Raw genomic sequence first — 13,709 nt, forward strand, 5'->3', positions numbered from 1 at the left:
TTTAGAAAAGGGGTAGGAAACGGCGCCTAACTTGAGATCAAAGGACAGTTATCCTCTAGTGGGGAGAGCTAACCAGCTAGTCCTTTCCTGGTTACCTGCTGGGTAGTGCAGCTCAGACTGAAGCCAGTCTGAGATCTCCCAACAGGCTTTTCGGGAAGCAGGATTGTGTAGGTGCTGCCCCATGGGTTCAGCTCCAGCGGGGTGAGTCAGGGATTCAGTGCTTCTTACACCAGCATAGACTGCACTTTACTCAGAAAAGAAAAGTCCGTTAATCAGTACATGCCTCACGGCCTGGGGTTTGTTTTTGTGAGTGTTTTTAAATAGACAGTGCCTGCCATTGGTAGGAGAGGGGACCAGGGTCTGACATGCCCAGGCTTCAGTTCCCTAGCACTTTGCCTTTTCAGGTTTCCAGACAAAGGAGCGAGTGCATTTTCCTACTTCAGGGTCTCCTGAGTGGCATGTCGTGGTGGACTCTTCATCAGCCTGGGTCCCTTAATGATCTCCGGAGTTGAGGGTGTTTCTTCCTCTCCATCATCCCCTGGCCAGCCAGTACTGCGCACGGGTAATGCAGTTCAGCCAGGGAACGAGCTCTTGTTATATTAATTTGTTTCTGTCATCTCGGCCCCTCCCAGTTGACACAGCCTGTTTCCTTTTGACAGCTGTGAAATGCATGATACTTTCAATGACCCCAGTTCAGATGATCTGATAGTTTGTAAAAGAACAAAGAACATCTAGTTGAAGATTAACAATTTTAGGCAACCACTAGATAAAGCCTTTCCCTCAAATGGATATATACCAATGGATACTTTGTAAAAGCAAAACAAAAGCTACCTACTTGTTAAAAAATATAAAAGAGAACCAGGCAGTGGTGGCCCACGCCTTTAATCCCAGCACTAGGGAGGCAGAGCCAGGCGGATCTCTGAATTTAAGGCCAGCCTGTGCTACAGAGTGAGATCCAGGACAGGCACCAAAACTACATGTGTGTGTGTGGGTGGGGTGACAAAAAACAAACAACCAAACAACCCCCTCAAATATATACATATATGAAGTAAGTATTATTTTTATGGGGTTCAAGTCCTCATTCTTGGGCATCCTTTTTGTATTAGAATATGTATAGTCAGGTTATTTCTAAGGGAAGAAGATAAACATGGAAGCCATGTCTATTGCCTGTGCTCCTCCCAAGGTAGACCCACAGGATGAAGGATATGGGAAAGAGCTCCTGTGTTCTGCTAGGACCTCATAGGGCAGAGGTGAGAGATACTGACTAGAATGCTGAGAGGCATTAAAAAGTCTGTGGTTGGGCCGGGCGTTGGTGGCGCACGCCTTTAATCCCAGCACTCGGGAGGCAGAGCCAGGCGGATCTCTGTGAGTTCGAGGCCAGCCTGGGCTACCAAGTGAATCCCAGGAAAGGCGCAAAGCTACACAGAGAAACCCTGTCTCGAAAAACCAAAAAAAAAAAAAAAAAAAAAAAAAAAAAAAAAAAAAAAAAAAAAGTCTGTGGTTGGAAGGGAACAGTTGGTCTGGGCTGTCTGGCTGCTCGGGAGGTAAATTCTGAACGGGCAGTGGAAAAGCCTAGATGGGCAGAGGGACTATGCACAGGGGTGTCTGCATGGGCATCAGTGGGGGTGTGGTGTGGTGGGGGGCTGGGAGGGTGGTGCAGAGGATTGGAGCAGGGAGGGGACTGGGAGGAAGGGGCTCGTTCTTTCAGCACTGGGGTGGCTGGGAGGTGGGCCCCAGCATTAGAGGCTAGTAGACCTGGCTGCCATCTAGCTGTGGGGAGTGGTGGGAAGGGTGCACAGAGTCCCAGCTCGGGCTGCCGCTGCTGTCACTTGAAAAGGAACCTAGTGACAGAATGCTGTCTAAAGAGGGAATGAATTACCCCTCCACAAAGTAGGACTTGTCATGTTCCTGTGCTTCTGCAAAGGCAGGCTGACAGTCTCTCAGGTACTTTGCTGGGATTCCTAAGTTGGCGCTAAGTTAAAGCAAAACGACTTACAGATTCTTGTAAAAGATATTTGTTAGGGCTGGAGAGATGGCACAGTGGTTAAGAGCTCTACTGCTTTTCCAGAGGACTGGAGTTCTATTCCCAGTGCCCATATTGGATAGTTCACAGTCAGCTGTTAATGCCAGTGCTAGGAGATCTTACTCTCTCTTCTGGCCTCCATAGACACTGCACTCACATGCTCATACCCACATAGACAAATACATGATTAAAAATAAAATATTTTTAAAGATTTATTTTTATTATTTTTAGCTATATACGTGTGTATATACACATACACACATTTGTGAGTACATGCACATGAGTGCTGGTGCCTATAGAAGTTAGAGGTCCCCCTGAAATTGGAGTTACAGGCAGTTGTGAATCTCCTCATGTGGTTGTTGGGAGTCAAGCTCGGGCCCTCTGGGAGAGCAGTATGCACTACAGAGCCATCTCTAGTCCTAAAATAAAATCTTTTGAAATACATTTGTTTAATAACTATGTCCTCGACTGTCAGGCAAGTGGACTGGGTGATACAATGAAGGCAGAGATGGAGAAGAAGCACTATTACCAGTTCTATACTTTGTTACAAAGTTAACTTTGTTTCTGTTTGGCCCTTGAAAAAACATTGTAGTTAGAGGAGATTGAGGGTCTCTGAGCAATTTTTGTGCCAGTCTTAGAGACACTCTAACTAAATAAAATGTAACCGGCCACCGTGGGGCTGGGGAGACGGCAGAGTTGGGGAGGAGCGCGTGCTGTGTAAGCGTGAGGATCTGGGTTTGATCCCCAGCACCCCTGCAAAAAGCATCATCATGAATGCCGGCAACCACAGGAGGATTCCTAGGGCTTGCTGGCTGCCAGCCTAGCTTGGGGTTCAGTGAGTGACTGTCTCAAGAGTAGAGCAGGACACCCAGTGTCCTCCTGTGGAGCCCAGTTAAGGAGCTGGAAGTCCGGGTGGCCCTAACTGCAAGGCCTGCCTCGACTGTCCTGCCGATTTACCGTCCCTTGCTTCCTTAAACCCTTCTTACAAGTTCTGATTGGACCCCCACGAGGCCCCTTCAGTGGGTGGTAAGCTGGTATTTGTGTGCTGATATCCTCCCTTTCTGATCCACTTGCACTCGGATACTGCAGGGAAGGAAGGCTGGTCAAACCTAGAGCGCGCAGGCCTGAGTGCTTGGTGTGGGGAGGCAGTTCCCCAGCAGCTCCATGTCTCCCTTCCCTTAGCTCTGTCCTGGCTCACGTAAGCTGCAGCTATGTAGCTTTTGGGCCCAGAGCTTGAATCCACTCCCCAAATAGTCTAGAACAAGATACTGTCAAGGGCTAGCTTTGATGCTTCAGGATTGGGACAATTCTTTGGGGGTGTGCCTTCTCTCTCCCGGCCCCTTTTTATAGAAACAGGTCAGAGTTAGTATTTTGTTTAAAAATTATGTGCATTGTGTCTCAGTGTAGGTATGTGCATTTAAATACAGTCCCTATGGAGACCAGAAGAGGGGGTTGGATCCCCTGGAGCTGGAGTTACAGGCAGTTTCGAACCACCTGACCTGGGTACCGGAAACCAAACTAGGGTTTTCTAGAATGTCTTCTGGAAAAGCAGTAAAGGCTCTTACCCACTGAGCCACCGGTGGCTCTACATCCCCTGACTCAGTAGTGTTCTGCTGGGAGCATGCCTGCTGGAGGTGGATGCAGCCTTAGGTTCTATCCTTACCTAGCGCATAAACCAGGTGTGCTGATGGCTATACTCAGGAGGTGGAAGTAGGAGGATCAGAAGGTGAGAGTTACCCTTGGCTACATAGAGAATTGAGGGGCAGCCTGGGCCAGATCCTATCTTTAAAGAAAAAGGTAGATGTTAGAGAGAGTGTCACTAACCCAGCTTCCAGCTGGCCTTGTTGCTCAGTAGCTGGGTGACTTTGGGCCATGTATTAATAATAAAGATATGCCAATTACTAAAGCTTTTACTGTTTTCCAGGCAGGATGTGTGCTAATCACGTTCATTGAGTTTCCTTCTTTCCATAAACTCAGGAGGTAGGTTGGATTCCTGTCCCCGTTTTGGAGAGATGCAGGGTAGTAGAGTCAGTGACCCAGTTCTAACCCACACCTTTGGCCTTGGGCAAATTGGGAGGTTCATCTTTCAGCTTAGACAATCCCTACCTCATCAGTGTTGCAAGGCTCCAGTGAGGAAACCCAACACTCAGCTGAAGCTCAGCTCCTAGCAGGGCCTGACCTTGCCAAGGCTTTATTTACCTGAGATGTTTTTGTAAGTGGACTCAAGTTGAAGTGCTGTGTGGAGGCCTTGGCTTTTCACTTTATAAGCTGGAGTGCAGATTGTGTCTGAATATATATATATATTACACACATACACACACACACACACACACACACACACACATATATATATATATATAACACACACACACACATACACACACACACACACACACACACACACACACACACACACACACACACACACACATATATATATTAGGGTCTTACAGAGCCCAGGTAGACCTTGATTTTGAACTCGCTATGTAGCTGAGGATGACCTTGAACTTCTGCAGTTCTTGCCTTCACCTTGTGAATGCTGGGATTAGGAGCGTGTCCCACCATGCTTGGGTTATGTTTCTGTGGTGTTGGGTATGGAACTCGGTTCTACCACTGGTGCCAAACCTTCAGCCCCTTATCTGTGCCATTTCAATCCAAATTAAACCTTTACTGGCAGTCATTCAGCTTGGAAATCCTGTGACCCGCCCTGGAAGTAATCAGTCCAGGGCTGTGTGGACCAGGAAGCGTCTGTCCATTTATTGGGTGATAAGATAACAAGGAGAGAGAATATTTGTTCTCTCCACATTGTGTGACTTTTACCAACCTAATATTTCTTTTTTTGTTGCCATTTACAACTTGGCTGACCCCTGCTGTTGGTGACTTACTGAAAGCAGAGTAAGCTGTACCTTCTTAGTTACTGTCGTCACTCAGAAACTGCAGTTCTTTTAGAAACATTTCAGGCCTGGGGAAGATATATAGGAAGAGAAAGTTGCGGTGGCACATGCCTGTCATCATAGTGCTTGGGAGGTGCAGGCAAGTGGGTCAAGAGTTCAAGGTCATTCTTGGCTACATAACAAGTTCAGAGCCAGCCTGGGCTACATGAGAGCCTCTGTCGGAAAACCAAAGTGAAGTTTCCAGGACTTCTCAGAGGTGGAGAGTTCGTGGTGGCCTGGCCACCCCTGCTGTGCTGTGACTGTCCTTTCCCTTGGTCTGTTGGTCACTGTCTCCTCTCCGTGGAGGACTTCACCTTATTTCCGTTTACTCTACAATGCAGTTGTCGCTTTGAGTCAGAGCAGCCTGCATCTCCCTTAGTCAGTCTGTGAACTTGAGAACAAGGTCCGGGGGGCAGTCTGTGAGCTGAAACTTGCTGGATCCTGGAGCCATTCTGAATGGGACCCAGCTGTCTAAGAGCCCCAAGAGAAGGGACATGAAATTATGCTTCTGGGATTGAGTTTGCCTGTGTGTAGTGTAAGGCTACTAATGTTTCCAGAATTCTAAAGATTTAAGCCAGGCCTGATGGCACACACCTATAATCCTGCACTTGGAGGGTGAAGGCAGGAAGATTGATACCAGCCTGGCTATATAGCAAGACCCTGACCAACAAAACAAAACAAAAGGAAACAACAGTAACAAACAAACCAAACCAAAAAAAAAAAAAAAGCTAGCCAAATGAAAACTCCTACAAGCAAATCCCTCTGGTTCTTGTACATCCCAGGGCATTCGTTGCTAACAGCATGGAGCACTTAATAGGGGCACAGTGAGGGAACCCACACAGTGGCCCCAGGTGGGGACTGTCTGCTTGCTGCACCCTCGATCCCACAGAGCCCTTGGACACTGTGAGCAGTGGTGCCCAGGAGTCTGGGTGCTCCTCCTGGGCATGATGCTTAGGATTTAATCTTTCAGCAGTGTTGGTGACATGTAAGTGGACATGTTAAATGGCCACTCGCCCATCACAAGGGCTGTGAGAAGACTTTTTGGGCAGGGCTCAGGAAGTTCTCTTGGTGGGCAGAGACCCCAAGCATTTCCTGGGCTGTTGTTTACAAGGGTTCAGCTTCACTCCCAGAGCCGGAGCCCAGTCTGGGAATGTTTCCCAGCAGTCTGGGGGTGGAGCGAGGAGGTTTAAGAACAGCCAGAAACCTCACTCTCTTTTCTCTTCAAGTTCTCTGCTGAGGTCTGTCTGCAGACACGGCTTGAAAAAAAAATCTGCTTTGGAGCAGGATAGAGCAGCTAACTGGTAATTTTAAAGTAATGTGTACTATTTTTGCTTTAATTTGGTAATGGGATGTCCCGAAATTAGCTTTTAACTTAGTATTCATGGTATTTTAAAAAATGCATTAATTTCAGTGAGGCATGGTAGTGCCTGCCTTTTAATCCCAGCACTCAGGAGGCAGAGGCAGGAGGATCTCTGTGAATTTGAGGCTAACCTGGTCTACAGTGGAGTTCCAGGTCAACCAGGATAACATAGTAAGATCCTGTCTCCAAACAAAAAAAAAAGAAAAAAGAAAGAGGAAAAAAGCCTTAATCTGAAGTCACAGCAGGTTTGACCCGAGTCATTTCCACGTTTGTCTCAGTAGATACATTTGGGACAGTCAGGCTGTTGGTTGGGAGAAAGAGGACCCCATAAGTAGCCCACCCCCCCTCACTGATACCTTGCTACGAAGTAGTCCCTGCTCTTAGGCCAAGTCCTGTCAAGACTGTTTCCCCAGCTCATTGTTCCTTTGCTAAAAGTTTTGTGGGTCTTTGGTCCCCATGATCACAGATTAGGGTGTTGGTGATGCCAGGAGCAGTGACTCTGGGCTGTGAAGCCAGCCTGCCTGCCTTGACCTCAGTGTTTTGTTCTGTGTTTGAAAGTGGCTGTCCCTCCTCGCCACACTGCTGCGTGTGTGTGTGTGTGTGTGTGTGTGTGTGTGTGTGTGTGTGTGCGCGTGCGCGCGCGTGCTCGCTCGTGGGTGTGGGTGGGCTCCGAGCTGCATGGCTGGCAAGGGTGGTGTAAGTCTTGAACCTAAATTTAGATTCCTTCAGAGGCTTCGAAAGCAGCTTTCTCAGATTCCCCGGCTGTGAAGGCTGCTGCTGAGTGGGGGCTTCCTGTGCTGCTGGGCACTCGAGAGGTGAGAACGAAGATGGGACTGGAGGGCTGGCTGCCTTATACCCCGGCTTCTCTGGATGCTCTGTCTTTGTGGGCCACGTTACTGGGGCTTCTGTAAAGACTTCAAGACTGGGGGGTACAGGCACTTGCTGTCCTGATGCCTGAGTTCCAGAACTCCCGTGGTAGCAGGAGAACTGACTCCCACAAGTTGTCCTCTAATTCCATATGCATGCTGTGGTGCTGCACACCTCCCCACATAAATAAACATGTAAAAAAAGCCAGAGAGTGGTTGGTGATGTACTTAGTTGGTAGAATACTTGTCTAGCATGAACAAGGCTCTGTTGAACTCCAGCACTGCATAAACCAGGCGTGATGGTGCAAGCCTGTGATCCCAGCCTAGTGATCTGGAGACTGGCCTGGGTTTTACACACACACACACACACACACACACACACACACACACACACACACACACGAGGATTTGGTGGCAGTCTAGCAACTATGGGAGTAATCTGAGTTGGAGGGCATACAGTCACAATGACTTTTGTCCTGCTTGGGCGGTAGCCCCTAGGTGGACTTCCTTACCCACCTGTGTCCCCATCATGTATACATTCAGTTGGACCAGGACACGGAGGGTTAGGGACAGTGATGCAGTTGGAAGGTTTTCTGAGTGAGTGGGTTGAACGGGCACGTTGGGCCAGAATCGGGGTGTTTTGACTCCTTGAGTCATAGAAATGGCATTTCAAGCTGAGTTCTGGCTAAGGCATGTAATCCTAGCACTTGAGAGGCTGAGGCAGGAGGATCCTCAGTTCAGTGTCATCTTGGGCTACATAAGGTGACCCATCTCCAACAAAACCAAACAAATGAAAAGCAGTGGTGTTTTCAGGCTTCTCTTGGGATGGTGCTCTCTCATCTCTTAGGACTTGAAGTCCAGACAGACAGGAGAGTCCTGCAAGGATGTTGTGGGAGGCTGATGCCCAGGTCTTCTTGTCCTAGATTTAGGTCCTCAGAGTTGTCTGCTGGGCTTAGAGAAGCCCTGGCCTGCCTGCCACTGTGCCTGTGGGACCTGCCAAATCAGGTGGGTTGGGTTTTTGTTTTTTGTTTTGGTTTGATTTTTGAGACAGGGGTTCTCTGTGTAGCCCTGGCTGTCTTAGAACCCAGTCTGTAGACCAGGCTGGCCTTGAACTCACAGAGATCCGCCTGCCTCTACCTACCGAGTGCTGGGATTAAAGGCAAGACCAGTGCCTGATCAGATTCTTGAAAACTGTCCCAAGGTCCATGGCCGCTCAGTAAACACAGAGAATCTCACTCGCAGTGTTTTCCTAGCCTGGGTCAACAGCCTTCCCATGAGCCAATCTTCATTCTCGAACTCCCCTTTATTTAAATATTTATTCTTTCAAAAAAGGTTAATTTGCTTTTGGGCTAAGGTAATATATCCACAGTGCAGTGTTGAAGCTGTGAGATGAGCTGTTGGAAGTGTCTTCATGCTTGGCCTGGCTGCAAGCTGCCCTCACCAGAGGCCACCTCAGCTCTTCACCTTTTCTTCCTCTGTCCCCTCTCTAAGTGGGGTGGGTGGGATGTACTATTTACAGTGTTGTACCTTGATACTCACTGTATCTAGAAAATCTTCCTGTGTCAGTAGATGATAGTGCAGTGTTTTAAAATGAGGTGAGGTGGGGAGCATCCGGGTTCAGTTCCCAGCACTCATCCTGGGCCATTTACACTGCTCGCAACTCCAGATGTGCACATGCTCCAGATGTGCATTCCAGCAGCACGCTCTCACACACAAACTAAGTAAGTGTAAAGGTTTTTAAAGTGGAGATGAAATTGGCCCAGTAGAGACAGATATCCACTGCATCGTTCACCCCCAGTGCTGGGTAGTTGTCTGCTGGTCAACTGCTGCTCCAGAGCAGTGGTTCTCCACCTTCCTAATGCTGCGACCCTTAATACAGGTCCTCATGCTTGGTGACCCCAACCGTAACATGTTTCCAAAATTACCTCACAGTTGTAATTTTGCTACTGTTATGGATTGTAATGTAAATATCTGTTTTCAATGGTCTTGGGCAATCCCTGTGAGTTGTTTGACCCCCAAAGGGGTAGTCACCTACAAGCTGAGAAACGCCACTCTAGAACATTCTCATTGTCACCCCCCCCCCAAAAAAAAAAAAAAAACAAAACCCAAACCAGGACATCTTAGGTGGACTCATTGCCCACCCCAAGTCCTGGTGACAGTTAATGTGATTCCTGTCTGTAAGAACCTGCCTGTCCCGGATATTTCATAACAACAGGATTGTGTAACGTGGCTTCGTTAGCTTGGTGCAGGTTTTCAGATTTCTTTCATCTTGGAGTCTTAGCATTACCAGGTCTTGCTGTACAGTCCGTGATGGCCTGGAACTCATGATCTTCCCTCTTCGGCCTCCTACCACTATAACTGGCTTACTTTATTCCTCTTTATGAGTGAATAGTATCCCATCATCCAGAGAGATCACATTCACCCATGAGTCAGTTTGTTGACCTTCCAGGTGTTTGTAATATGCTCCTGAGTGTCTGTGGGCAGCGTGTGTGAGCTCCTTTTTAACTGCTTTTGGGTGACGTGGGTATGGAAATGGCTGGGCTGTGTGGGACGGTCAGTTCTGAGGAACTGCACGCTGATTTCACCAGGCAGCACGGTTTCTCCACCCAGCACTGCGCCATCTGTTTTCCACACCGTGCCGGCACTCGATACTGTCTGTTGCTCGCTTTGAGTTGGTTTTTGTTCTTCAGTTGTTAGAAGCACCAGGATGGGTGTCAAGTGTTTTTTTATGGTGTTGTTTGAATGGCTGATGATAGTTTGTGTCCCTTCTGGGGCATTTGTATGTCTTTGAGAAATATCAGTTGTCTTCTTGTTGTTTTATGGATGTTCTCCATCTTTATTTATATTGGTTTTAAAGTAAAATTTATTTTGTGTGTGTTTATATGTACGTGTTTGTATATGTGTGTTTATGAGTATGTGTGTTTATGTGTATAATTATTTATGTGTATATGTGTTAATGTGTATGTGTGTTTATGTGCATGAGTATGTGTACAGGTGTTTATGTGTATGAGTATTTATGTGTATGTGTGTCTATATATGTATGTGTGTTTGTGTGTCTTCATATGTGTTTATGTATATGTGTGTTTATGTGTATGTGTTTGTGTATGTATATTTAGTGTATGAGTGTCTTTGTATATGGGTGTTTATGTGTATGGATGTTGATGTGTATGTGTGTGTATGTACATTTATGTGTTTGAATCTGTGTATGGGTGTTTGTTCTCAGAGTATCTATGTGTATTGGTGCTTATGTATATGGATGTTTATGTATATGTGTGTTTGTGTATGTATATTTATGTGTATGTATGTGTGTTTATGTGTATGTGTGTTTATGAGTGTCTGTGTGTACTGGCGCTTATGTGTATAGATGTGTGTTAATGTGCATGTGTTATGGGTTTTATTCTTTTGGACTCACTGTCTTCACTTGGTATGTACTGCCTTCACCCTGTTTGATTGCTGTAGCTTTGAAAAGTAAGTTTTGAGATGGTAGGTGAGAGGCCCTTTTCTTTTCTTCTTTTGTTTCTTTTTGTTGTGTTTTGTGTTTCCCAAGCTGGCTTTGGCTGTTTGGGATCCCCGTAATTCCATACGAATTTTAGGAGGGCACCATTCCTCTTCTAAGAGGCAGCTGGTTTAGGAAGAGGTTGTTTGACTTTGTGGATTGTGTTAGAGAGTATTATTGTTTCTTGTTACTAACTCAGACTGTTGATGGACATGGCTATCTTTCTGTTTGGTTGTCTTTGATTTCTCGAAAAAGTGGGTTGCTGTTTTTGAAAAAGTGGGTTGTTGTTTTTAGTGTGTGAGTATTTTCTGGTTAAGTTTGCTTATACGTATTTTACTCTTTGGTGTTAATACAGATGTTCTTCTCCTTAATTTCATTTGTGGATTGCTGTTGCTAGTGTGTAACAGTACTGTTGAGTGTAGTTTATTGTTATTCTGCAGTTTCACAGAGCCCATTCACTGGCCAGTCTGATGGCTTTGGTGTGGGTCCCTTAGATTTCTTTCTCATCTGTACGGCTCTTGTTTGACTAGTGCAGACAGTCTAGTCTTATTAGTAGAAGGGAGATGCTCTAGTCTCTCACCAGTGAGTGTGATGTCAGCTGGGGTTCCATAGATGTCCTTTACATAAATGAAGGCGTTCTTTTAAATTTGTAGGCAGTTGAGTATTTCCATTAGGAGAAGTTTTGGAATTTGTCAAATGCCTTTTCTGTATTATTTCTGATTATACCACAGTCCCTCCCCCACATTCTAATACGATGCATTATACTTGTTAACATCTGTCTATTGAATGACATTCTTGTTCCTGGGATGAGTCCCTCGGCAGTGGTGCATAGTGCTTTCCATGCGGTGCTGCGTTCAGTTTGCTGGTGTCCTGAGGATGCAGCGGGTGCAGGCACTGACGGCTGTATTTCCTTCACTGGACTGCTTCTGCTGTGTCTCACCACTCCAGCAAGTGCACCTTCATTTCTTTCTCTTCAGAGTCTCTCAGATTCCCTTGTCATTGTGTGTGTGCCTCAGCACTCATGTGGAGGTCAGAGGGTAACCATTGCCTTCCATTTGTTTGAGACAGGGTCTCATCACTGCTGTGTAGTATGGACTGGCTGGCCAGCTGGGGATGTAGAGGTACTCCCATCTCCCCACAGGACATGTGGGGTACAGAGATGTGCTGCAGCACCCAGCTTTCTAGGGGCTCTGGGGATCTGAACTCAGGTCCTCATGTTCGCACAGCAAACACTTCACCTGCTGCACCGTCTTCCCAGCCCGGTAGATCTCCTCCTGCTGTCCGAGGAGACGCTTGATGATTTCAGTGTCTTTCAATTGATTGAAATTGGTTTTGTGGCCTGACTAGTCATGTCTCGGAGACTGTCCTGCCCACCCTTAACAAGGATGTGGCCGCTGTCACTGCTGGGAGGCTGTTGTGGAGCTGTTGGGTCTAGTTGGTTTGTAATCTTGTGTAAGTCTTCTGTTTCCTTGTTGACCTGTGTGGGTTTTCTGTCCATCGCGGCCATTGGAGGACTGTGCGTTTCCCTCTGTCCTGTCAGTCCCCTGCAAGTGTTTGGGACTTTGTTGGTCGGTGCACATAATGTTGTTGTATCTTCTTGATAATGGACTTGTCTGCCATTACACGAGAGTTTGGCCCTTGTGACAGTTTTTGGCTTCAAGTGTGTTGGAGCTGGTGTTAGTACAATGATTTCACTTGTTGGAGGTCACTTTTTGTGCTCTTCGCAGCATTTTGCTTTCACCCTGTTTGTATATTTGGATCAGGGAGGATTCTCTGCTAACCCAGACAGCACATCTTGGATCATGTGTTGTAACCTGTCCTGTCAGTCTCTACCTTTAATTGAAGAGTTTAACTTGTTTGTGTTCATGTGATTGTCTTACTTTTGGAGTTGCTGGAGAGATGTCCTAGTGCTTAAGAACACTTCCTGTTCTTGTAGAGGACCCAGGTTTGTCTCTAGCACCCGCATGGCAGCCCATGACTGCTCTTAACTCCAGTTCCAGCAGATTGGATGCCCTCTTCTGGCCCGCAAGGGCATCTGTGTGCACATGGTGCACATAAACTCACAAAGGCACACATATACACACATAAATTGAAAAAAAAAAAAAAAAAAAAACCAAAACTTTGAACAAGAACTCATTATGTAGCTGGTCTCTAAACCCATAATCCTCCTGCCTCCTCTGTCTAGACCAAGGTTCCAGGTGTGTGCCATTGTGCCCAGCTTCCGTCTGCCTTTTGTTTTTATATCTTACGTTTTTTCATCACTCTAGTCCTCCATTGCTCCTTTGTTTATAGTAAATGGGTATTTTTCTGCTATAGCATTTTGATTCATTTTTATTTATTTTATTATGAACTGTTTTCTTGGTGTGCATTTTGTGGCTCACAAAAGTCTTACTTTACGACTGTCTAGTTGACTGCCTGTGTCGTTGGTGTAGTGTGTGGGAAACATGCTGCCATTTCCCTTGTTACTATCACCAGTGTATAGTCTTTGCATTGTGTGCTCATCACCGTAGGTTAGTAGTTTGTCTGTGGAAACATTTTAAACAGAGGTTATAGGCCAAAACTGTCGTCCTGGGCTTTATACTTAGCCTCTGTATTTTCCTTTATTTATTTATTTGGTTATTTTACTTTATTGAGACAGGGTCTCACTATCTAGATTAGGCTGTCCTGGAACTTGCTTTGTAGACCAGTCTAACCTTAAACTCACAAAGATCTGCCTGTCTCCTGCTTGTCTTGCCCCATGTGGAGTTCTTTCATCCAGCTTTGCTCACTTACTGATTCCCTGGAGACCTTGTTCATCTTTTGGACTTATTGTTATGATCACACACAACGCTGTGGATAGGCCGGAGTATTCCCACCTCCTCTGGTGCTCTTGGACCACTCAGTCTTCGGTGATGCCCCGGGTGACACCGACAGGCAGCATTTCTGTGCAGGCACCAGGTCCTGTGGCCCGTGCTCCACTGCAGAGGGAGACTGCTGACTTAAAAGACACCTGGGCTGGCGGGACGTTGGCCGTTCAAGGGTAAGGCATACA

At 46.6% G+C, this 13,709-nt stretch overlaps 1 protein-coding gene across 3 annotated transcripts in view; it reads left to right on the top strand.

The window, feature by feature from the left end:
- The window catches only part of Smurf1 (SMAD specific E3 ubiquitin protein ligase 1), a 95,344-nt gene that overhangs the window by 19,135 nt on the left and 62,500 nt on the right, over positions 1 to 13,709 (top strand). The window lies entirely within an intron of this gene.

Source organism: Peromyscus maniculatus, chromosome 23, assembly GCF_049852395.1.
Source record: "Peromyscus maniculatus bairdii isolate BWxNUB_F1_BW_parent chromosome 23, HU_Pman_BW_mat_3.1, whole genome shotgun sequence".
NCBI classification, from domain to species: Eukaryota; Metazoa; Chordata; class Mammalia; order Rodentia; family Cricetidae; genus Peromyscus; species Peromyscus maniculatus.